The 24,175-nt window shown below is 46.2% G+C and overlaps 1 long non-coding RNA gene across 1 annotated transcript in view; it reads right to left on the reverse strand.

The window, feature by feature from the left end:
* Positions 1-3,713: 3,713 nt before the first annotated feature.
* Positions 3,714-24,175, reverse strand: part of LOC121826848 (uncharacterized) — a 38,094-nt gene continuing 17,632 nt past the window's right edge. The window contains exons 2-5 of the long non-coding RNA XR_006068992.2: positions 12,622-12,795; positions 10,440-10,596; positions 9,666-9,812; positions 3,714-4,772 (exon numbers count right to left, since the gene is read on the reverse strand). This is a non-coding gene — a long non-coding RNA (uncharacterized LOC121826848). The remainder of the gene's footprint in view (positions 4,773-9,665; positions 9,813-10,439; positions 10,597-12,621; positions 12,796-24,175) is intronic.

Consider the following 24,175-nt stretch of genomic DNA (forward strand, 5'->3'; position numbering starts at 1 on the left):
TTTGGGTGGCTCATTCCATGCCTTCTCCTCATCCGAGTACTCTGTAACCTCCCAGGGAGCATCAACAGTTATACCCGGAAGTACTGGTCAACATCCCCCAATTATCTTGCTTATGAGACAAGTCTAGCATGCTGTAGTGCTATTCAATACCCATTGGTACTCAACACCCATTCTCCCACTCTTACACACCTGCTTGAGTCATAGGGGCTAAAAAGCTGGACGCTCCATTTCCTGGATGCCCCTGCAACTAAGTCTTCAGACACATGTTCATCTTACCCAAGCAGACTCAAGCGTGGTGATTAGGAAGGGAAAGGGAATGCTTCTGTTGACTCTTCCCCTTCTGGTAAGCCTGGCCTTGGAGCCATGTAGCTTCTCCATGGCAGCATTAGTCTAGGATTCATGGGTGTCAGGGACAGGGGAACATCCATTTGGCCAGTGTTTATCACAGCAGACAGATGTGGGTGTGCTCTGGAGTTGGTGGGGACCATGGTGGCTTTGGATTGCAGGAGTCAGTGGCTTCCATTCTGCATTTGTCAACCTGGAGCCTGCTTCCTCACTCAGCCTCCTCCATACTTCTATAAAACATTTGATATTTGGGAAAGCACTAAGTAAATAAAACTGCTCATTGAAATGGTGTCTGAGAGGAAAGCCAGGCAGGAAAAGCACATGCATGGATCACTCATTATGAGTTAGGAAGCAGAAGTGGCAATCTATGTAACTCACTTTAATCATTATGGGACAGAGAGGGGGCGAGTTACTTCTTCAAGCCCTGAAGCAGGAGGCCCCAGTACAAAAGAGTGACTGACAGACCTTTGCTGTTCGCCATGCTTCCCAAAGTGCTTCTTTGGGACGTGAACGCACCCGGGAAAGGCGATAGAACAACTCTTTCCCTTTGCAGGCCGCTTGCAAGTTCCGATGCTGCGTTTTCGGGTGGCCAAGGCTATAAAATAAACTTAGAAGATTATGCTCCTTGACCTTAGAGTGACAAACTTAGAGTGTACAACCACGCAAGGTGTTTACAGCATCAGAGGCGGATGTCATCAGAAAGAGTCACCCACATCCCAGTGCCTCTCAAAACAGTAGCCAGGAAGCAGGTGACTACCCTAAGCTACCCATGTGACTGAGCCACTGCATTTAGAGCCCTAAAGGACATTTATACTTGAAGTTGACTTTGGCCCTTCGGCCTCAATGTCCCTGAGCTGATGGGGAAATTGTGCCCCTGAGCACCTTTTCATCTCCACTTTGATCCCATCGCTGGATCAGAAATCAAATTCCAGTGAGACTATTAACCCTCTGTGGCCTCACTGCTAATGACATCTGCCCCTCCCCCACACTCCAGTGAGGCCTTCTCAAAGACTTCACACACACACACACACACACACACACACACACACACACACACACACACACACGATCTCCAAACAGCCATCACTCCACATTCAGGTAAACAGGCCCATTCCTTCCATCACTCTGCCTGTCTCTGTGACAGCCAGTGTGGCCACGCCTCCATTGACCCTCTTCCTACCTCTTCAGGCCCCTGTTCCCTTGGGAGAAGCTCTGCAAGTGGGCAGCCCTCCCAACCCTGCCCTCTTGAGTCCTTGCTGTGGGATAATGCTTTTTTGTACACTGGTTTAATAAAACACTGATTGGCCAGTAGCCAGGCAGAAAGTATAGGCGGGATAAGCAGACAAGGAGAATTCTGGGAAGAGGAAGGCTGAGTCAGGAGACACCATCCTGCTGTCCAGGGAGCAGCATGTAATGGCAACACTAAAGCCACGGAACATGTGGCGACATATAGATGAACAGAAATGGGCGGAGTTTAAGTGTAGGAGCTGGTCAGTAGTAAGCCTGAGCTAATGGCTGAGCAGTTTTAATTAATATAAGCTTCTGAGTGATTATTTTATAAGTGAGCCACCGGGACTGCAGGGCTTGGCAGAACTGGAGAAACTTCAGACTACAATTCCTTGACCCTTTGTTTACACAGATCTCATTCTCCACTCCCAGAGAGTTAACTATTAGCCAGGCAGGCAATGCCTATAATGCTTATAACGCAATCGCAGATTGGGACACGCTTTCAGAACACAGCTTTCCTTCCTTCCAACAGGTTCTTCTCAGGCCTTGCTGTCCACTGTTCACTTGCCTCGGTTTCCACCCTTTCTGCCCCTTATTCCTTTTTTCCTGTGTGGTCAACTTCGGTTCAGTCATTGATGCAAACATTCTCCTACAGTATTCTAAGTCCCATTTCTCTTCCCCTGCTGCCATGTCAGAAGCAACAGAAATACCAAATGTACCCCTGCCCCATGGTCTGTCTGCCTCACCACATGCCCCTGACTTCTAAGCACTAGAGTGTCATTTCTAGACTGAAGGTTTGCCATCATGCAACAGCCTCCCCTCAGCACAGGACACTCTCATTTTGCCTGTCCACAATGTCTCCTCACTGAGTTCACACTTCTCTTCATCACAAACATTATTTAAGACTCACATTCTACCCAGGTTCCTATTTCTACCCTCCTTGCTCTCTGCAGGTGACAGAGAAGCAGAAGCGTGGTTGGAAGGAAATGCTGACTGGACCTTTTACCCTTCCTGTTCAAAGGGGGAAGTTGGGGCTAGAAAGAAGGCTCAGTGGTTAAGAGCACTTGTAGCTCTCGGGGAGGACTGGAGTTCGAATCCTAGCACCTCAAACAAGGAATTGAATGGAAACAAGATGAGTCCTTTCCTTGATACAGGATAAAGATTACCAGGCTAAGAAAAAGAGAACCAAAGGGAAAATTAACTTAGATGATCATGTGTGGGTGGAAACCACCACCACTCACAATCCCACTGCAACGCACACCTGGCAGGGAGGGCGGGGAACCCTGAGATGGGTAGGCAGGGCTTCAGGCCCTTAGGAAAGCCCTACCTATCTTGGTGTCCCACAAAAACCATCCCACCTTGGGGACTTACAGAATGGAATGAGGACACCTCAGCAGCAAACTTTGTTGCCCGGAAGGTTAGTAGACAGTTCTGCAGACATTGGCCTGCTCAAGTGGTTCTGGGGCTTGGTCTGCCACCTTTGGAAGTTTGCTGTCTCATGAGTAGTGCCTCGTGGATCCTTGGGAAAGAAGAACCTCCTGTGTTGACGAAGAGTTGGTTTCTGCCATGCCTTGCTTAAAATAGACATGGAATTGAGAAGGAAGCTAAACAAAGTGATGGTCTATTTTGGATGCTGGAGTGGATGACCAGTATATAGAGGACTGGGGTGATACCCACATGGTAGACAAAGGACATAGACTCCCATAAATGACTACACTAGTCTGGAACATTTTTTTTTCCTGAAGAAAATACATCAGGGCCTTAAACCTACAGGCAGGGCCAATGCTTAGTGCTGGAGGGTTACCTTGTTGTACCAAGTCAGGCTTCCTACTATTTGGGTGTCAGAGTAGTATATGGTTGGGAGGGGAACAGGACTAGAAATAACAAGGTCAAGTATGAGAAAGTAAAGCCGGAAAGGTATGGAGGAAGGTAGCCTCTAAGATCTACTCTGACCTCAGCCATACTCATAGGAATCTTACTTACCCTGAACTTGTGCCTTCCAACCAGAAGACACCCCAAACCCTCAACCCACGGCCAGTTTAAGAACATAGTACCACGGAGAAGGCTAGTAAAAAGCACCTGTCACAAGTTCAGGATACTGACCCAGCCCTTTAAACCTTGATTCTTGTCTTAGTTTTATTTCCTGTTGCCATGAAAAACAAAATATCCTGACAGAAGCAACTTAAGGGTGAAAGGGCTTTTGGTCCATTATTTTCGGGAAATTAAGTCACCAGGAACTTGAAGCAGCTAGTCACACCCACAGTCAAGAACAGAGAGAAAGTGAAGGCATACACACTAGGACTGGACTCACTTTCTCCACTCTTACAGAGTTCAGGACCCCCTGCCTAGGGAATTGTGCTGCCCACAGTGGATAGGTCTTTCCACCTCAATTAATACAACCAAGATAATCCTCCACAGACATACCCACAGGACAACCCAGTCTAGACAACCTCTCACTGAAACACTCTTCCCAAGTGATTCTAGACTATGTCAAGTTGACAATTAAAACTAACCATCACCCCTTACTGGCAGGTCACTCACTGCCATGGAAGAAGCAGGGACCAGTTAAGGCAGAAGAATAGGGTCTCAGCATTCAGTCACTTTACTCTGGACAACCAGTCTACCTCCTGGTCTCTCTTTTCTTCTGGACTTCTGCAGACTGGGGAAGTCAGAGATAGAAGAAGGACCGGTGAGATTCCTTAAAGCTAAAACTCTGATGTTTACTTCCTACACAAAACCCAGCTGCTGTAGAGGAGGAGGAGCTTGAACCAGACATGCCCCTCCTCTGTGTCCACGTAGTCCCAGCAATGGAGGCCTGAGTCCCTTATCCCACGGAACACTGCCCTTCTGCTCTCTTCTCAGGCACGTAGAAGGTAGGATTGCTTTTTTCCTCTCTCTTTCCCACTCTTCCTTGGCAAACATTGGCAGGACAGGGCCCAATGTTTCCTTGTTTCAGAGACTGTATCCATGAAGGGTTTATTTCTTCTGGAGAAAGCAAGACTAGAGTCTCAGTAATGGACACTTAAGCAAGATTACACAAGGTCTGAGTCGTGAGGTCCCGTGTCACGCAAACAATTCCCCCTGGCAAACAGTGTCCTCTTCCTGTCAGCATCCAGGTAACACGGTGCCACACCCCTGGCCTTGGCAATTCATCTACAGACCTGCAGAGCCCGCGGCAACCAGGCATTCTCCCCGGAGATCTAAAAAATCAAAAAGGAATCAACAAGTCAAGACTGCCTTGGCAAAGAGAGACGTATTGGTGAGGCTTATCACTACAGAGCGAGCCCCCAAACACAATCCTCATTCTAACCACAAAACCAGCGTGACTCGGCCACTCCCAGATGCTTCCTTCTCTTTCTTCCCTGGAGTCTTCTGCCTCCCCCCCCCCCCTTAACTTTTTTTTTTTCAAGTATTACACTTGGAAATTTTTGCTCCAATTATGGTTTGGAAATTTTTTTCCTATCCTTCAGACAGCAACTGTAGCAAAACTTCTCTCAAACTCCAGGCTCCTCTTTTGCCCAGGCAGCGTAATGGTTCCATCCAATTGACTCAATCTACTCAAGCTGATATCTGAAATGGTCTGACACCCACTTCATTAGCATCAAGGGCTAATTTCGTTTGAAAGGAGTTTAAAGCAGCCAGGGCTTAGATTCTGGGGTTAATTGGTCTGTTTGCCACTGTTTGTCAGAACTCTATTGAAAGAACATCTTCAAAGCCCGGCCGTGATACTGGCTCCCACACTGTCTGAAATGCTTCAGATGTCTTTATCAATGCCAAAAATGCAGTGAGTGAAACGGCCTTTTTACTCAATTATTTCTGCAAACCAAAAAGGGGAATCCATGCAGATAGATAATGAGAATTGACACAGTGAAATTAAAGTGTGTGCTCAGACAAGAGCCCAGCTTTTATCAACAGTGAGCAATGGGAGACTCCACCTGCCCTCGCCTGTTGCCCTCAGCCCACAGCATCACATAGTCCTGGACGCTTCCTGCCATCTTGTCTCCCAGAATCCTTCCTATCCTAAAACTCCAACCCATTGGAGTCCACCAGTTGCCTAGCAACCCAAGGGCCAATTGGATTTGATTTTCAAATATCAACATCTGCATTGCATTCCAAATTATTTTTTAATTCAAAAATTTATGTCTGGAGACAGGGAAAGAAATATATATTTAAAACAAAATTGTGTTTCCTCATACAGCTTCCTCCTAGCACCTGTCCTCAGGCAAACCATAGACTCCTCGGCTGCTTTTCGGAAGCCCAAGTCTACACTCCTATTTCCCATTTCCTTTGGAAGAAGAGAGGAGTAGAAAGAGGGAGCCAAGTAGGACATCCATCTAGGAATCCAGCGGGAAAGGAAAATGAAAATATACCTCATTTTATTGCAATTAGGGATGCTACAAGCCAAACAGAAAGTCTATCTCTGCCTCGATTTCATTAAAAATTACAATTATTATGGATCTGAGCTTACACACATATCAGATGGGCAACCGTGAGAAGTGAATGGGGGACCATTCTGTGATGGGTTATTCTGCTTACACCAAGATATCACAGCTACTCCTTCCTCACATCTCCCCAACCGAACTACAAGCCCCAAACGAAACTGGACAAGTCAGCTAGCAGAGAAACGGTGAGAGCCCACACCTAATAAAGTTAACTTTATGCTCTCTCCAAGTAGCTCACCTTTTAAGGCCCCTGGCCTCTACTACATGAAAGCCTTCCCTCCCTGGGGTGGTGTGTTGGGCCTGGGGTGCTTTGGGAATGTAACTTACAGTTCTTGCCACTACTGAAATCCCCTGGTGCCAATACGTTTGTGTGCTGTTTGGGGGGAAGATGATGAAACGGAAACCCCCACAGGGGAATCAGATTTGGAGAGCTCGGGAGCAAAGGCCGCTCCAGCATAGAACCTTTCTGTAAGGAATCCAAATGGGTTGCACACCGGTGCTATCACTCCATTGGCCTCTGCTAAAATGAACACATTAGCCTACCTGCCTTCCATTCTAGAGGTCAAATTACCTGCTGGAGAGGAAAGGAAACACTCAATCATTGGCTGTAAGAAAAACTAGCCAAGAGAGACCTAAGCAAGGGGGCAACAGAGACTCTCCATCCAGGGTAGGGTCTCCTTTCTGGAAGGAGTGTGAAGAGCTAAAAAGAACTGCAGGATGGGAAAAGTGCCAGAATCAAAAACACATCAACACATTCGACTCACCTTTCAACAGAACACCCAGGCCTTGGTGAGGCACGGGCCATTTCTTTCTTGCCCAGAGCAGAGATCTGATTACTGTTATCTTTGCTTCCACAACTACAAATGTTATCATTACTTCCCCCGCTGATACGGCTCTGTTTTACAAACACTATAGAAGACTGTACCACTTTTGCCCTCTCGCCAGAAGGGCTGGATTAAAAGGAGGGGGGGGGGAGAGAGAGAGAGAGAGAGAGAGAGAGAGAGAGAGAGAGAGAGAGAGAGAGAGAGAGAGAGAGAGAGACTGGGGACTGGGGACTGAGAAGCCCAGGATATTAAATGAGCCTTTCAGGAAGAACTGTAAGAGCACGCACACAGGCGCAGGCGCATGCGCATTTAAAATGCCACAGCTAGGGCTCAGCATCGAACGGGCATCATGTCAGAAAAAGTGATTTATTTCACTGGTTCATTTCCTCCCTCCCCCAAATTCCCAATGTGCTTTGGGCTCAGAACCTTAAATGTGAGGAACAGAAGCCTGAATCACGATAAACAAGAATTAGTTATAACTATGACAGTGGCATATCCCTGGCCTCCAAAGAGCCCCGTCTGCTTGCCCAGACTGCTGACACTTTTTCCATCCAAAAAATAAAAACCGCTCAGGGCTGGAAGTGGGGTTCCCTGCAGCCAACCTGTCCTGCTTGCCGACCACCTGTGGGGGCAGAAGGAAACCTGATTATGGAGCCTCTCCAAGCCAGAGCACCCATGAGCACACACACACACCCAAGTCATAGTCAGTACAGAAAATATGGCTTCCTAAATGTGCCGATCCCATTTTGCAAGCCTGACTTCTGTCAATTCTCTCTTTCCTCCATTCTTTCTCTGGTATAGTATCAAAATTCCTGAGTGGCCCATCTAGGCCTGAGCAGGAAATGTAGGTGTGGTTGTGGCAGGCCCGCTCCCCAAGGCCACTATCTCCAGGGCAGCTACTAGTAGGACTCTGTGCCCTACGACCCTCTGGCATGCCATCTGTCCCTTTGTCACACGGGAGCTCAGCACTACAAGCACTTAGCATTTAGCACTACAGTAACTAAACACTAAGAAGACTCAGCACTGTAATACAAACCATGCTTTGCTTTGGCTTCTCTCTCATTTAGACCCTACTAGAACTCTGTAACTGGATTTCCTTTTTCGGCAGGCCCAGCTTCACATTCTTGTTTATTTGTTTTAGGACAATATTGTTAAGATTCATTTTTATGGATACATGTGTATATCCATATATGTCTATGCATGTAAGTGTAGGTGCCAATGGAGGCCAGAAGAGGGCGACAGATCTCCTGGAGCTAGAGTTTAAAGGTAGTTGTATGGTGTCCAATGTAGGTGCTGAGGATCAGATTTCAGTCCTCTGGAAGAATGGTGCTTGCTCTTAATTACTGAGCCCCCAAATAGCCCCCCTCTCTAGACCCCAAATAATGTCATTTTTCTTTCTTTTCTTCTTGAGATCTAATCCACATGCCTTACCATGCATTCTTTTAGGCCCGTCATAGTGGCACACACTCATATTCCCAGCACCTAAGAGGTAGAGACCATAGAATCAAGAGTTCAAAGCCAGTCTGGATTACATGGGGAATTTGAGAAGCTCACCTACAGAGACCCTACGTGCGTGCGTGCGTGCGTGCGTGCGTGCGTGCGTGCGATCGTGCGATCGTGCGTGCACGTGTGTGTGTGTGTGTGTGTGTGTGTGTGTGTGTGTGTGTGTGTGTGTAAAATAAATCACCTTTGACCAACTAGGGCAAAGGTAGACAGATTTCTGTTGAGTTCCAGACCAGCCAGGGCTACTTAGAGACTGTCTCAAAAAAACAAAAAGAACACACACACACACACACACACACACACACACACACACATCAGCCTTTTAAAGCACAGCAACAGTGGGTTTTGTGCACTTGTAAAGGCATAGGATTGACCCAAACCCAGCCTATTTCATCAGCTGCAACAGAGCCCTGCCTGCTGCTGCTTCTGATTTGTTTTCTAAAGAGGATCTCAAGTCCTATAACCTCTAAGTTGTATATGAACTCACCCCTGGATTTTGCCAAGCTCTGTAAGGCCAGCCTCCTACTGATCACTGGGCAGCCAGTTCCCATCAGAACAAGGTTTCCAGGAACAACAGACCCCCTCCTACAACCCAGATCCCCTAACCCTCCTGAGAGTTCTGGTAAGTCGATCTGCCATCTTTCTGTGCCCCACCCACGCCCAATCCTGAAAGAGCTGGGACCCAGCAACCCATCTCTTCATGGATTTTCCCTTTCAAGTTTCAAACACTTGGCTCTTCGGTTCACTGAATTGTGTCATCCTTCCCTGAGGCTGGTGAGAGAGAGAGGTGATTGCCGCTCCAAAAGGTCACAGGGCAAAAGGAAGTAATAGTTTCCCAAATAGAGGCTCACTCCTCCAGTTCCTCCCGTGATGTACCCGGAACCCAGGCACTGCCCAGGGGCCTCCCACACAGAGGTGTGCCAGAGAGATGCCCTTTCTCTGCATAAGAAAAGTGAGGAAATGACCTCTTTAGACTTTTTTAAAAAGTAGAACTTCTGAGCCCTTGACCCAACAAGCCAATAGCAGGTATGACCAAATGCTATGGCTATAAGGATGGGTCTGAGGCCTGGGCCTCCACAGAATTTTTAATCTGGGTCTCTGGTCATCTTTACACTCTGAACTTGGGTTCATTCTGCAAAATGGCAAGCTAATTCTAACACAGCAGGGTACTCACCCCTTGTGAGAGCTTACTCTCCCTCGGTGCTTCGTGAAATTTCTGTTTTTATTTCATCTAATTAAAAAGTTGAGGAGATGGGAGAATTTGGAAGGAGGACATGGAAAGGGAGAAATGGTGTGATTATAATCTCAAAAAGCAAAAGCATACCTTTTAAAAATGTGAGGGGGTCAGCAAGTTGGCTTAGTGGATGGAGATTCCTGTTGCCAAGCCTCATGACCGGAGTTTGATCACAAGTCCTTGCAAATCCTGCGAATTGTCCTCGAGTTTCTATGCAGATGTGGCACGTCCATGCCCCTGCAAATGCACACAAATAAATAAACATAAAAATAAAGAAATTTTTTTTTAAAAGTTGAACAATGGTTAAAAGTTGAGTGGTGACCAGGGCACAGAAAAATCCCAGAATTCCCCTTACAGTGGCCAAGGTCAGACACATGGGGTCAGTCATTGTCACTAAACAGAGGAGTCGGTACAGGTGGCCAAGGCCAGCTCCCTCCACTGGGGAGAAAGGAAAGGAACCAGTGCATTCTAGTCATGTGTCAGCAAGTGGGGAGCGGGGCAAATCTGAGTGTGGAGCTATCCGTTGATGGTGATGATGGTGATTTGGTCAACAACCGTGAGGTTGGGCAGATCCCCTGCGCCATGGCTGAACAATTTACATGCAGCGGTTGCTACCATTTAGGAGATGAAGGACCCCTGTTAAAGAGGGTTCGAGGATTAAAAGAGGTTAAAGAGATTAGAAGATTTTATCAGGGCCATACAACTTGATACTGAGAGCGAAGAACTTTTCCTCCATCTGCCTTTGGGCTCTGCTTTTCTACGCAGTTCTAGGCCAACCTAGGCTACAATATGAGACCATATCTCAGAAAAAAAACCAACAGAGCAACTACTTTAGTTATCTCATTGAGAAAAAGGTATTCCTACCTCATACCATATGACCCAAACAATTTCATTAGAGCATTGAAGTCCTAAGACTGCCACAGGGTGTAACAGGATGATGAACAGTGACACTGTTTCAGGATGAATCCGTTAACGGCGCAGTGGAAGGGCTCCTGGAACACCTCACAGATTACCTTTGTCCCTGTGAAGAGGAGCAAGACTCTTTAAAAAGCCAAAGGACAGATGAGAAACATATTATAGACACATACCTCCTGAACTTCATAAATATCTCCTAGGAAATAAATACCGGACGTCCAACAGAATACAGGTTGAGGCGATGAAAGCGCTATAGTAAAGACGTGATAAAAAGTCTCTTGACAAAACTCCTAATGAAAGCAAACCATAGAGTTGGCCGAGGTCTAAAGGATTAGTAAGAGTGTGGGCAAACACGTCCCGAGCCAGAGCTGCCGGGCATGCATGTCCTTTCAGCCTGCAGCAGGAGCAATTAGGCAGCCAATGCGTGCCTCCACAATCCTGCTTTCCGAGGTTTAATACGCACCTGCTTACATATGTAGGAAGTGGTTGCACACACATATTATTGTCTCATTGTTCTAAGTGAAAAGGCTTGGAAGTAAATCAAATAGTTTAATAGGAAGAACAGTGGTTCATAAACTGTGGAACAGAAGTGGGGTGTTGAGTGTGTGAGTGTGTGTCTCTGTGTGTGATATGTGCTTGTATATGATGTAGTATCCTTGTGTGTGATATGTGTGTGTAATGTGTATGTGATGTGTTTGTACTTGCGTGTGTGATATGCTTGTGTGTATTTGTGGTATGCTTGTGTGTTATGTGTACATGATATGGTATACTTGTGTGTGAGGTGTGTTTGTGTATGACATGGTGTGTGATGTGTTTCTGTGCCATATGCTTATGTGTATATATGTTGTGTGCTTGTGTGTGTATTGTGTTTTTCTGTGTTACATGGTGTTCTTCTGCGTTATGTGTGTGATGTGGTGTGTTTGTGTATGATGTCATGTGTGTGATGTGCTTGTGTGTGTGATGTGGTGTATGTGTGATGTGGTGTGGCATAATATGTGTGTGTGTGATGTACTTGTCTGTGTGTGTGAGGTGTGTGATGTGCTTATGTGTGTGCGATGTGGTGTGCGTAATGTTGTGTGCATGTGGTGTGGTGTATGTTTATGTGTGTATGTGTGAAGTGTGGTGCATGTGTTTGGTTTGGTGCATGTACATGAGTGTCCTGGTACAGACACCCATGCATGCACATGTTAAGGCCAGAGCAGAACTCGGGGCACCTCCTCTATCACTCTCTGCCTTATTGCCTTGAACAGGGTTTCTCACCAAGCCAGGAGCTCACCATTTCAGATGGGCTGGCTGGCTGGCTGACGTGGTCCTGGTGTCTATGTGTCTGTATCCTTCCTCTGTCTTTATTAAGATTGGAGTTACAGGCATACATAGTGTCTTAGTTAGGGATTCCATTGCTGCAATGAAACAGCATGACCAAAAAAGCAAGTTGGGAAGGGAAGGGTTTATTTGGCTTACATTTCCATATTGCCATTCATCATTGAAGGAAGTCAGAACAGGAACTCAAACAGGACAGGAATATGGAGGCAGGAGCTGATGCAGAGGCCATGGAGGGGTGCTGCTTACTGACTTGCTCCCCATTGCTTACTTAGTCTGCTTTCTCATAGAATTCAAGACCACCAGCCCAGGAACGGCACCACCCTACCATGAGCTGGGCCTTCCCTCATCCATTAATAATTAAGAAAATGCCCTAGATCTTATGGAGGCATTTTCTTAAATGAGGTTCCCTCCTTTCAGATAACTTTAGCTTATGTCAGGTTGACATAAGACTAGCCAGCACAACTGAACCCTTGTCAACTTGACACATGAACACATCACTTTTAAGCCACAACCTTTCCTTTCTTATTCATCCCCAAGATCTCACATTAAAATCATAAATAACTTTAAAATTCCCACAGACTTTACAAATTAAAACACATTAAAATTTCAGTCCCTTTAAAATTGCCAACCTCTTTTAAAATTCAGTCTTTTAAAATTCAGTCTCACAACTGTGGACTCCAGTAAAATAAAAAATAAATAAAATACTGTCTTACTTCAAGGGTAAAGAACCAGGGCACAATCTAAACAAAGCAAAACCAAATGCCAAAAGTGGAAACAGCTCAATGCCCAGTGTCTGGGATTCACTCACGATCTTTTGGGCATCTCCAAGGGGCTTGAGTCACTTCTCCAGCTCCGCCCTCTGCAGCACACACAGCTTGTCTTCTAGACTCTGGCTGGCTCCGCTCCACGGCTGCTGCTGTTCTTGGTGGTCATCCCACAGTACTGGCATCTCCAAAATGCTCGGTCTTCTGCTGCAACCAGGCTGCATGTTCACAAGCAGCCTCTCTTAGACTCTGTTCATGGCACCAAGCCTCAACTTCTCTTCATGATCTCCTCACTGGGCCTTCAACTGCCACTGAGGCTGCACCTTCACCAACGGCCTCTCCTGACCTCTCACAGTGCCAAGCCTCAGCTGCTCTACATGACCCCTTCATGCCTTCAAAACTAGTACCACCTGGGTGACTCTTATATTACCAAATTTGGCTGCCAGCATGAAGTAACAATCTTGGCTGCCTCTGGAACATGGCTTCTATGTGTTGACCTGCAGGAAACACTTCCTAGAAGATTTCACCTCAACGATGCTATTCTCTTCTTAATCATCACTAATTTTTCCACTTTGGTTGGCCAGCATCAATTGTCCAAGCAAAGCAAAGTTTCACTTTAGTAGTTCTGGTATCTACTAAATTAATCACAGCTGATTCTTCAGCCCCAGTCAACCAGAACCACAAAATCTTCAAAATAGCAAATAACCCTGATGGAGTCTTTAAACTCCCCTCTGAAATGTTACAAGCCAGGCCTCCATCTTCTGCACTGCCCTCAACTTTCTTATTTCCAGGCTCCTACAGAACAACTCACCAAGCATTGAATACTCAATGACTTTTCTTGTTCAAACTTCCAAAGTCCTTCCACAATCCTCCCCAAAACAACATGGTCAGGTCTGTCACAGCAATACCCCACTCCTGGTACCAACTTGTCTTAGTTAGATTTGCTATTGCTGCTATGGGTGTTTCTTTACATGAATGCTGGGAATTTGAGCTCACATTCTCATGCTCACACAGCAAGTACTCTTAACCATTGATCCATCCTCTCAGTCTCTGGAACAAAATGCTGTGCAAATATCAGAAAGGTAAGTTGATCCCTTATCTCACTCTGTGCAATAGGCTACATCCCAGTCTCTATGACACTGTTTTAAAAATAACATAGAAGTCAAGTTCCATGATTTGGGATTTGATAGTAGACTTTAGATATGATGCCAAACATGTAAGCAACAAAAGAAAGATACATAATTTGAAACTTATCAGCATCAAAAACTTTTGAGTATCAAAAGATATGTGAGAAAAATGAGAGGACAAGGCTGAGTGTCATGGTACTGTGATCCCGTCTTTGAAGGGCTGAAGGAGGATGGTGAGGCCAAGGCCAGTTTGGACTACTTAGTGAGATCCTGTCTCCAGAAAGAAAGAAAAGGAAGGGGGCAGGGGAAACTAAGAGAAAACAAAGACTCTGAACAGATGTTTCTCTAAAAAGGAGATGCAGCCAGTTAACCACTGGGATTGGCTTTCACTGATACAGACTTTCCTTTGATGATAATAAAAATCTTTCCAATTAGACAGTAGCAATGCTTGCACAACGTTGTGAGCGCATGGGAAGCTACTGAAACACACACTTCAACATAGTTGTTATGGGCTAGGGATGTAGCTCAGTTGGCAGAGTGCTTGCCTAGCATACAGAAAACCCTGGGTTCAATTGACAACACCACATAAAAGTGGGTGTGGTGGCACACACGTCTCATCCCAGTATCTGGGAGGTAGTAGCAGGAGTATAAGAAGTTCAAGGTTAGAGTAAGTTCAAGAGAAGTCTGAGATACCTAAGAGCCCACCCACCCCCCAAAAAAAGTTAAAATGGTAACTTTCATGTAACTTATATTTTATCTCAAGAACAAAAGGAAGTTCTTTATGTATCAATAGGACTAATCCCCAAGATACCTGTTAAGTAACATTAAAATTAAGTCTCTGACTGTAGAACTATAATCAACTTTCTGATACAGAACTAGAGATCACAGGATATCATTTATACATTATAATGCCCTTATTAATATGGCATAGCTTCCTGGGAAGACAGGCAGAGAAGCAGACCTACCCCTGAGCCACCTTAAACTCAAGCCAAACACATTCTTCCCAGGGTGCATGCAAGTGTTGAACAGCACTTGCCTCTGGCTTTGTTCTACAAGTCAGTTTGGCTCCCCCTCACCACTCTTATTCTGGGCTTCATACAGGCAGCTCTAAGCTGAGCTTTGCATCCTCTGGAGAAACCCCTTCTTTTGTGCCCAGTTATAACTGCTGTGTAGGGTGCCTGGGCAAGCTGCCCAGGACAGAGCTCCACAGAGAGACTGTGCATCAAGTGCCTTCCTCCTCATCCAAGGCTGGAACCCCATGCTCCCAGTCAGTCAGCTTTATCCAATTCTGTTATGAACTAGGCTCCTCCCTCATATGTTGAAGACCTAATTCCAGTAACATTAAGAGGTAAGGCCTTTGGGAAGTGATTAGATCTATATAAAGTCCTGAGGTAGGGTCCCCAGGATGTGACTAAAGAGACTAGAACTGCTTCTCTGTCATGTGAGGACATATTTGGAGGGCAGTTGCCTTCAAACCAGGACGAACCTCACCAGACACCAAATCTGCAGAGGCTGTTCCCATACATCTAGCTCCAACACTGTGAGAAATGAAGTCTGTCCTTGAAGTCAGTCCATCTGCATGTCAGCTTTGCACTACTGTGACAAAAGACCTGAAATAAGTGATTTATAAAGCAGAAAGGTTCACTTTGGCTCACTGCCTCAGTTCATGATCTCTTGGTTTCATTACGTTATAACACTGGGTCTGTGGTGAGGTGAGACATCCTAGCAAGTGTATGTGGCAGATGAATCTGCTCAGTACATGTAGTCAGGAAGCAGCGAGGTCCAGGAAGGGGCCAATCCTCCAATAACCTACCTTCCCTCTGTTAATCTCTGTGTCTTAAAAGTTCCACTACCTGCAACACACGGGAAATCAAGCCACAGTACCATAGACAGTGCCTTATGATAGCTGTCCAAACCAATGGGGGGGAGAGTGGGGAGGGGAAGAGAGGGGAAGAGGAGGGAGGGGGAGATACAAGGAGAGGGAGAAAGGGGGAGCAGAGGAACAGGACAAGGGAGAGGAGATAGACAACAAAGGATTTTCAAGGCTACCTGTCTAGCTCATGTGTGCAGCCAGCAGAAATTGGGAGCTTCAGTTCTACCCCTGGATCTAGGGTACCCTCAACTGCCCCCCCAACACTGAGGGCATCCCACTGGTCAAGTACCATTTTTATATTAAAAGTTAGGCATTTTCATCTAGCATCACCCCCAAATACATCCCCTACTGTTCTTGGGGCTCAGCTTAGAGGAAAACTAAACCATCAAATCAGTTCCAGTGCTGGAGGAGTCCCCAACTGAGGAAAACCTCTCAAAGGACAGCACAGCGCTCTATTTTATGGGTGATTTCTGGGATTTTCAAGGGTAATTTCGACCATATGTTTTCCTCGGGTCACGTGATGGCTTTAGCCTCTATCCCCCGAGTCAAATGTGATTGCTCTCTAACTGGCTGCACGGCCAACTTCTCTGTTCCAAGATCCAACATGACTAGGAGATAGCAAACTCCCCAACCCTCTGGCTCTTACGGTCTGTCTCCTAGTCACGTCAGAAGCTACGACCCTAGTGTCTCACCACCGTGACTGCCCAAACTGAACAGAGACGACAACAGCCACGGCAGAGTGGGGGGGGGGGGGAGCCAAGGAGGCTTCAACCCTACGCCAGAACTATAGGCAACTAAGGGATGCTTCGAGGGGGAAGGGACCACTAATTGCCACGAATCCAGTGCCAAATGGTCAGCCCTGGAAACATACACATGAGCAACATTATACAGACTGAGCAGAGGCATTTATGTACTTAGGAATATATGTGTACATACACAGACGTATGTAACACCAATTAATGAAAAAAAAGAGGCAATGGATTAGAAAGAGAACAAGGAGTGGGTATATGGGAGGGTTTGGAGGAAGGAAAGGGAAGGGGGGGATGTTGTGATTATATTATAACATAATCTATATTTTAAAAACCAGACAAAAGATGCAGGGTAGTTAGATCACTCACTCCCGTCCAAGTGTCTTCACGCACCTCTCACCTCCCCCTCCTGAATGTCTGTGCTGCTTGCGTTGTTCCATGGGGGTGCAAGGAAGGCTCAGGTGCTCTGAGAGTGATTGCACACAAGCCTCCCCCAAACTGAGGCTTAGTAAGGTGACATGATTACCCTGTAACACGGCTGAGCTGGGGGGGGGGGGTGCGGCTGGAATCCAAATTCCCGAGTTTCGCCCGCTTCGCCATTTGAGCTAAATCACTCTCCTCAGCTTAGCTCACCTGATTCTTTCTCCTCCGTGCTAATTTATGTCTTCAGTTTGCATCCAATTTAGCCCCTTCTACTCAGGCAGCTTCCTTGCCTGCAAATCCCCCCGGGGAGGCCTTCAGATGACTCCTGCCCAGAAATTACTGCCTTCAGCCTGAGCACACGTGCCCAAGGCATTCCTCTGGGTCCTGAATAACACCATGACATCGCCAGCCACCTTGGCCAGCAGCTTCTCCACCGGCCCGCTGACATTTTGAGCCTCTCCGTAGCCCATTGCTAGAGCAAATACCACTTGCTTCCACGGCTACCTGCAGTTCTTGTTATTTTCTTGTCATTGACTTCGTGCTGGGGTTTCTAACCACCCAATCCAACTTCCCTGCTTTTATTTCTTTTTCTGTCCTTGGAATCTGAAGCATCCCCCGATTTACCACCATCTGCTACCTTAATTAATAGGCTGTTTACCTCCCCTGTAGGACCTCGCAGAGATGCTCTTGGACGCCATCCCTGACTCTGTAGAGTTGCGGGGCCTTCATTAGTCTTGGTTTATAATCCAGCCTTCAATCTAGCTGACAGCTCGCAGCTCCAAGCCAATTTGAATTACATTTTTTTCTCGTAGGATTTCATAAGACACAAATACGCTTTATTCAAACCTGGAACAAATTACAGTTACAAGATTCCCTCTGTCCAGTCCTTTTATAATTTGAAAGGAACCAGAAAGAGTGGGGGCAGGGTGGACAAAAAGAGCATTAATCTGGTTTGTTTGATATAAATTCACTGCGTTCTCCTCTGCATTGAAGTCTCGGGATTTTGTTGCAAGCAATTCTCGTTCTGCATAACATAGCTGGGTGCCTTCTGCCTCCCTCCATGTCACCACCCTCACCAGCAGACTTACATTATACCCAGTGCAGTCACACACAAAGCTATGGCCAAAAAAATAAATGAAGAAAGCGGCTTTTTTAAACCTGAACTGCCAACGCTCTTTACCGTCAAAGATGGCAGCTTCTCTAGAAGACACAACAGCTTGTGATCAGATCCTCGCTGTTGTTGGGAGGAGGAGGTGGCTCAGCAGGTCCACCACTTGCCAGACAACTGTGACGACCGATGTTCGGATCCCAAGACCCACATTAAAGCCCAGCACAGTAGACGGGGCACTATTGCAAGTGTTCCTTAAAATGCAGTTGTCTATGCATTTTCTTCCCAGATGAGTAAGGGGAGAGGGATGGTATAGCATCTATCAGGATCCTTCTGTGGCTCAGACCCCGACTGAGGAGTTCGCCCCTGTGATCACAATAATGAGTTTAAACCATCCTTGTCCACATCTCCTAAAGATCTGGATCAAGGTGTAGATCTCCAAGGCTCACCACTATACACTCTGAGTGGAAGTTTGAGAATGGGACTGTAAAAGGCCTGCTGGGTGTTTCTTTGGTGGCTAGGTGAATTTTGGAAACACCAGAATTACAAAACACCCCAGAAATATCTATTTCAGCACCTTTTTGTCTGTCATTTGTCGGGTATAATGCTCAAACAGCTTTAATAATCTTCCCCGAATACTCAGACTATGAAGACATAAGCCCAGCACTGAAGAAAGGCTTATAGGCTTGTGGAGCCCATGCCTTCTTCTTGACACCAAGGCACCTCCATTGTGATGGGAAGCTTCCTTTTCTGTACAGTTTTTTTTTTCCTCTAAGATGTCTCACCATTATTTTTATAAGATAAAAATGTTTTTCAGCATGGTTCACATCAAAGCTCACATTAGCTCTACTCATCATAGCCAAAATACTAGACCACCCAACTCCACAGTAAACGAACTGAGAAACAAAAGGAAGAAACATGTACATGCAGTGGAATATAATTTGCTTATGAAGAGGAGTAAAGCTCTTATACACACTACAGCATGGAGGAAACTTGAAATAAGATGCAAAAGACAGATACTGAATGATGGCACTTTTGAGAAGCCTGGGACAAGCAGACTCATAAAGACTGGATGTAGAATCGTTTCTGGCAGACTGGGAGGAGGAGAAATGAGGGATTGTTTAATGGGGACAAGAGTTTCTGCTTCGAGTAAAGGGAAAGTTCGAGAAATAGATTGTGACTCGGGAGCCCATACTTTGGCCTTCACTTTCTCTGTAAAGCCACATTTCTCCTTGATGGGGCCTCTGATGCCTGCAACACAAGGACCCTCTGAATTGTAAGGTGCAAGTTCAATTGCTAAGACATCTTCTGCCCCCACATTTTGTTTCAGATAGACCCTTGATAGGTAGCCCAGGCTGATCCTCCTGCCTCAGCTTCCTAAACACTAAGATTACATGCACGCACTCCCTGTCTGCCTTCTGTTGTTGTTGCTGTTGGTCTTTGTTGGTGGTGGTCTGTAAAAATAAATATGGCCAGCAAGATGACCCTGCGGGTTAAAGTACTTGTCTTGTAAGCCTGATGACCAGAATTCAATCCTCAGAACACACATTAAGATGGAAGGAGAAAACCAAGTCTACAAAGTTGTCCTCTGACCTCCACCAGTGTGCTGTAGCATGTATGTGTCCATATACACACACCATGCACACACAATGATGATGATGATGATAAATATTTTAAAAGAAATGTTTAATGCAGAGAGTAAGTGACCACAGGGAGCTCACCCCCAATTGGTACATCTACAACACCACCCCTACACTGAGGCTCAGAAACATGGTGGAAAGGGGGGCAGAAAGATTTAGAGCTAGAAGACCAGAATACCAACCTATCTACCTGGTCTAGACCTACCTGTATGGTCTAGACATGATAGGGAGACTGAGTCCATGAAATCTCAACAGTACTGTTGCCTAAACAAGGCCTGAGTAATGACCACACCAGTCAACATGCCAGCACAGATGGAGGACATGTCACAAGGCCCCACCTCTCCATGAAGAGATTCAGGCGATCCATGGCTGCTCTGGGAGGAAGAATCAGTTTTCTCCAGGTTATTGAACCCCAAGTTTCTTGACGGGTCATTGAACCCCAAGCCCTGAACACATACACACAGAAACAACACTCAATAGAGTATGCATAAAATACTGAAAAATGTTATATTAAAAAATGGCTTTTGAAATTCGATATACATGGGTGTTTTGCTTGCATGTTTGTTGTGCACTACGTACATGCCTGCAGAGCATCAGACCTCCTGAGACTAGACAGTTGTAAACCACAATACGGGTGCTAGGAATAGAGCCCAGAACTTCTGGAAGAGCAGAGTACTCTTAACAACTGAGCCACCTCTCTGGCCCCAGAAATGATTTTTTTTTTTTATTAAAAAAAGAATGAATAAATAAATGCAAATGTAACTCCTTTGACCCCTGAGAACATCATCCCAAACCAGTTGGACCAAATGAAAATTTTCCTTTTATGGACAAAGCATCTCATCTGATAAACGGGTAGCTGGCTAACCAAGAACATGCTAGAAACCTTTCAGGCTGCAGTCTTCCCATTCAAAGAGCAGATGAGAACAGGAGATAGGGGAAAGAGAACCATGGAAAAAATTGAAATAATTAATGTATGCCTTAAATTTGGCTGGAGGAGTTATTTAAGAGCATTGTAGCTTCCTCTACATGATCAGTATCTTCAAGGAAAATGTGATTTTTTTTTTCCCCTTCAGAGGAAAGCGGCTCCAGCAAGAGGCTATAAAGACTGTAGGCACACAAAGGTTATGAGACGTTAAGTCAAAGAGGTGGCAGGTCTGTTGTGTCTGAAAAGACACGTGCAACCTGACACTGAGTTCCTTCCTGCTCAGGGACTCGTAGGGCAAGAGAAATAAAGACCATGATGGGGCCAGGGATATAGTTCATTCAGAAAAGTTCTTGCCGCCCAAGCACAAGGACCTGAGTTCAATCCGCAGCATACATGTGAAAAACTGGGTAAAGGGACATGTACTTGTAATCCCAGTGGTGGGGAAGCAGAGGCAGGAGGATTATCCCCTGGGGCTCCCAGGTCAGCCAGCCTAGCCTTCTTGGTGAGTTCCAGGCCAGTGAGAAACCTTATCCCAGAAAACAACATGGATAGTACCAGAAATGTGGTAGCCAAGGTTGCCCTCTGGCCTCTACGTACATGTACACATTCGTATACACACATACATACCAGACCACAACGATGTCCTATGGCTGAAAGCCTCTGCGGACACTGCTTCTGTGCGGGACAGACATCTATTCCCCTGCAGAAAATGAGGTAGCACTTAACCATCACAAGGAAGAAAAATACCATTAATCTTTGCCTGGAGTGAATTGACAATAGAACTCATGAGAGCCAGAAAAGAGTTCGAGGCAAAGTGAGATGTCCCCTCAGAAGCGGTGGGACGGGGCATGCCTTAAACAAACCGCAGGTTTTGTTAGACATACTTTCTGCCCTCTTTTAATAGTTAACCTGACCCCAGTTCAGGAATTCAAGATAGCAAGGCATCTATTGTGCCCCTGGAGAAAGCTTTGCAAACCCGAGTGCCTTACAGCCTTGGCTGCAGCCATTGTCCCAGGGATTCGGGTATGGCCCTTCCTTCTTGGATCTTACAGCCCTCCAGACCCACATTGAGCTTATCTCTGGCAGGAGACTCAAGGGTTTATGATTTTAAAACATAACTTGAGTACGTCTCCGTCTTATCTCAGAATGAGTTTCCCTCGCACTCAGCGTCCCAGCTGCTTCTTGCTGCGCAGCCAGACTCCTGCAGAGATAAAAATACCACTCATTTAGGTAAATGATTAAATTGAAAGTTACAATATTACTGATTAAGTTTGCACAACGAAGAGGGGGAAAGAAAGCAAATTCTTTGAGAGGGTCAAGGAAGTGCCTGCCCTCCTATGTGACCCCCAGGCAGCTCCCACCCTGAATGGCGAGGTTCTTATGAAGGTTCCCTTAGGGGAACCTCCTCCACTTCATGTCACTAGGGTCTCTGCTTTCAATCTCAGAACAACTACTTATTGTCTCGTGTGTGTGTGTGTGTGTGTGTGTGTGTGTGTGTGTGTGTGTGTGTGTGTGAATGTGTGTGCTTGTCTGTGTGTGCTTGTCTGTGTGTACCTTGGGCTGTGGAAGGAACTTTCTGGAGTCAAGCATATTTCTTGAACCTATCAGTCATGAAGTTGCTGGGAAAGAAGATGTGGGTTGTGTGAAGAAAATCAGGGTGATGGCACACAGTGAATGATTTGGACTATGTAAAATTGAGTGTAACAAATACAGGTAACAGATAAAGATAAAATAGCCACCAAGGTATATGATAGGACAGGGCCTGGATGGAGCACACTTGGGATGAAGAGAGAGGTACTGCTGTGGGATGGTCTGTATGTCAAATTGCTCTGATTGGTCAATAAATAAAACATTGATTGGCCAGTGGCCAGGCAGGAAGTATAGGCGGGACTAACAGAGAGGAGAATTAAGGGAACAGGAAGGGAAAGAGAGTCACTGCCAGCCGCCGCCATGACAAGCAGCATGTGAAGACGCCGGTAAGCCATGAGCCACGTGGCAAGGTATAGATTTATGGAAATGGATTAATTTAAGCTATAAGAACAGTTAGCAAGAAGCCTGCCACGGCCATACAGTTTATAAGCAATGTAAGTCTCTGGGTTTACTTGGTTGGGTCTGAACAGCTGTGGGACTGGTGGGAGACAAAGATTTGTCCTGACTGTGGGCCAGGCAGGAAAACTCTAGCTACAAGGTACCTTGAATACCCAATGTTATCCTTTTCAGAGGCCAGTCCCACATCTACAGAAGCCAAGCCCAAGAGTCGGTGTCTCCCAATAACGAACTCTGGTACAATTCTTGCTACGTCTTCACTCCAGCCCTGTGACCCACAAATTCCCAAAGATACCAAAAGCATGCTCTACCCTCTTAGCTTAATTTCAGTATGATAGGAGAGAGAGAAACATTCTAGCAAGCCAAAACTTGTCTGTCCATCATAGCCATCCACCAACAATCACCCCACCTTCTTGTTGAATTCCTAGTCACAGGAAGCCCCAAGTAGCCTGGACAGAATAGTTGGGCACCCTCCAGATCCTCACTGAGAGTGTTGGAAGCCATGGAGAGTGGCATCCATTGTTCTTGCTTCAGTTTGCCCTAGAGCCCAGCCCTGTGCTACTGATGAGGATGGGCAAGAAGATGTGCCCTCATGAACAAAGCCAGCTGTCATTCACCTGTCCTCTAATAATTAGTCACACCGCCAGATTGATTATAGCATTGTATAGAAAACCTCCAAACCTAAAATCCCTACGCTCATCCTCTTGGCCCCTAAACTGGCCGAAATATGTTTTTATATCCAATTTCCTGAACAAGTATACGCAGTCTTAGTTTTCCTCTTTAAAAAGTTGGTCGACTCAGGTAGAATCATCACAAGGCTGAGCTCCCCGACTTTCCCCAAGCCCAGGCAGAGACATTTGATCCCCCCCCCCCCCCCCGCTCCTCCCAGTCTCTGAGCAGAAGACAGCAGTCTCTGCTCCCGACTGCAGCTCTTTCCAGGATCCTGCAGCAGAGCTGAGCTCAGTGGGAGCTCTAGTCTGGCCACAGAGGATGCAGGCAGAGGTTGGAGGCACCGTCTTGTACCCTTGCCTGTGAGTGAATAGGTGGGGTACAGGTGATATCCAAGTTGTGCTGAACTGGATGGAGAGAAGTATGAGCGAGCGGTGAGAAGACAGAACAGAGCAATGCCAAGCAACCGTTCTCAAGGCGTCACCAAGGCATCCACTGGGGATTCCCAGGACCCTTTCTAGGGCTCATGAGTTTATAATGGCTTTTATAGCAATACTATGACATACTATCCATTCACATTCTTGAAACACCATATGAACAAGTTTTCTGTCTATATGATATGCCATCTCTCAACAGATTGGATGTATAAGCAGTTATAGAATCCCAGCTGATAGCAAGACCCTTTACCCACTGAGTCACCTTGCCCACGCCTCTTCTGTTTAGAAGTGTTTGAAGGAAGCTGAGAAGCAGCAGTGGGCAAAGCCTTTCTGCACGACAGACCACCCGCTGGCACACATCTGGGTGCACAGCACACACAGCTATGCACGCAGGTCCATAGTGAGCAAAGGCTCACAGGAAGAAGAAGTGCTTTCCTACGTGCATGAAAAGAATTATGTCCCAAATCAGGTTGCTCCAGTAACCATGCTATCACTGGCCAGAGTTGGGTAGATGACATAAATACACTGCTACCAACCACCTTCCGGGATGTACCTCAACCTTGTCTGCTTGTCTCATCCCAGGCCCCATCCAGGGATCTGG

Source organism: Peromyscus maniculatus, chromosome 1 (assembly GCF_049852395.1).
Source record: "Peromyscus maniculatus bairdii isolate BWxNUB_F1_BW_parent chromosome 1, HU_Pman_BW_mat_3.1, whole genome shotgun sequence".
Classification (NCBI taxonomy): Eukaryota; Metazoa; Chordata; class Mammalia; order Rodentia; family Cricetidae; genus Peromyscus; species Peromyscus maniculatus.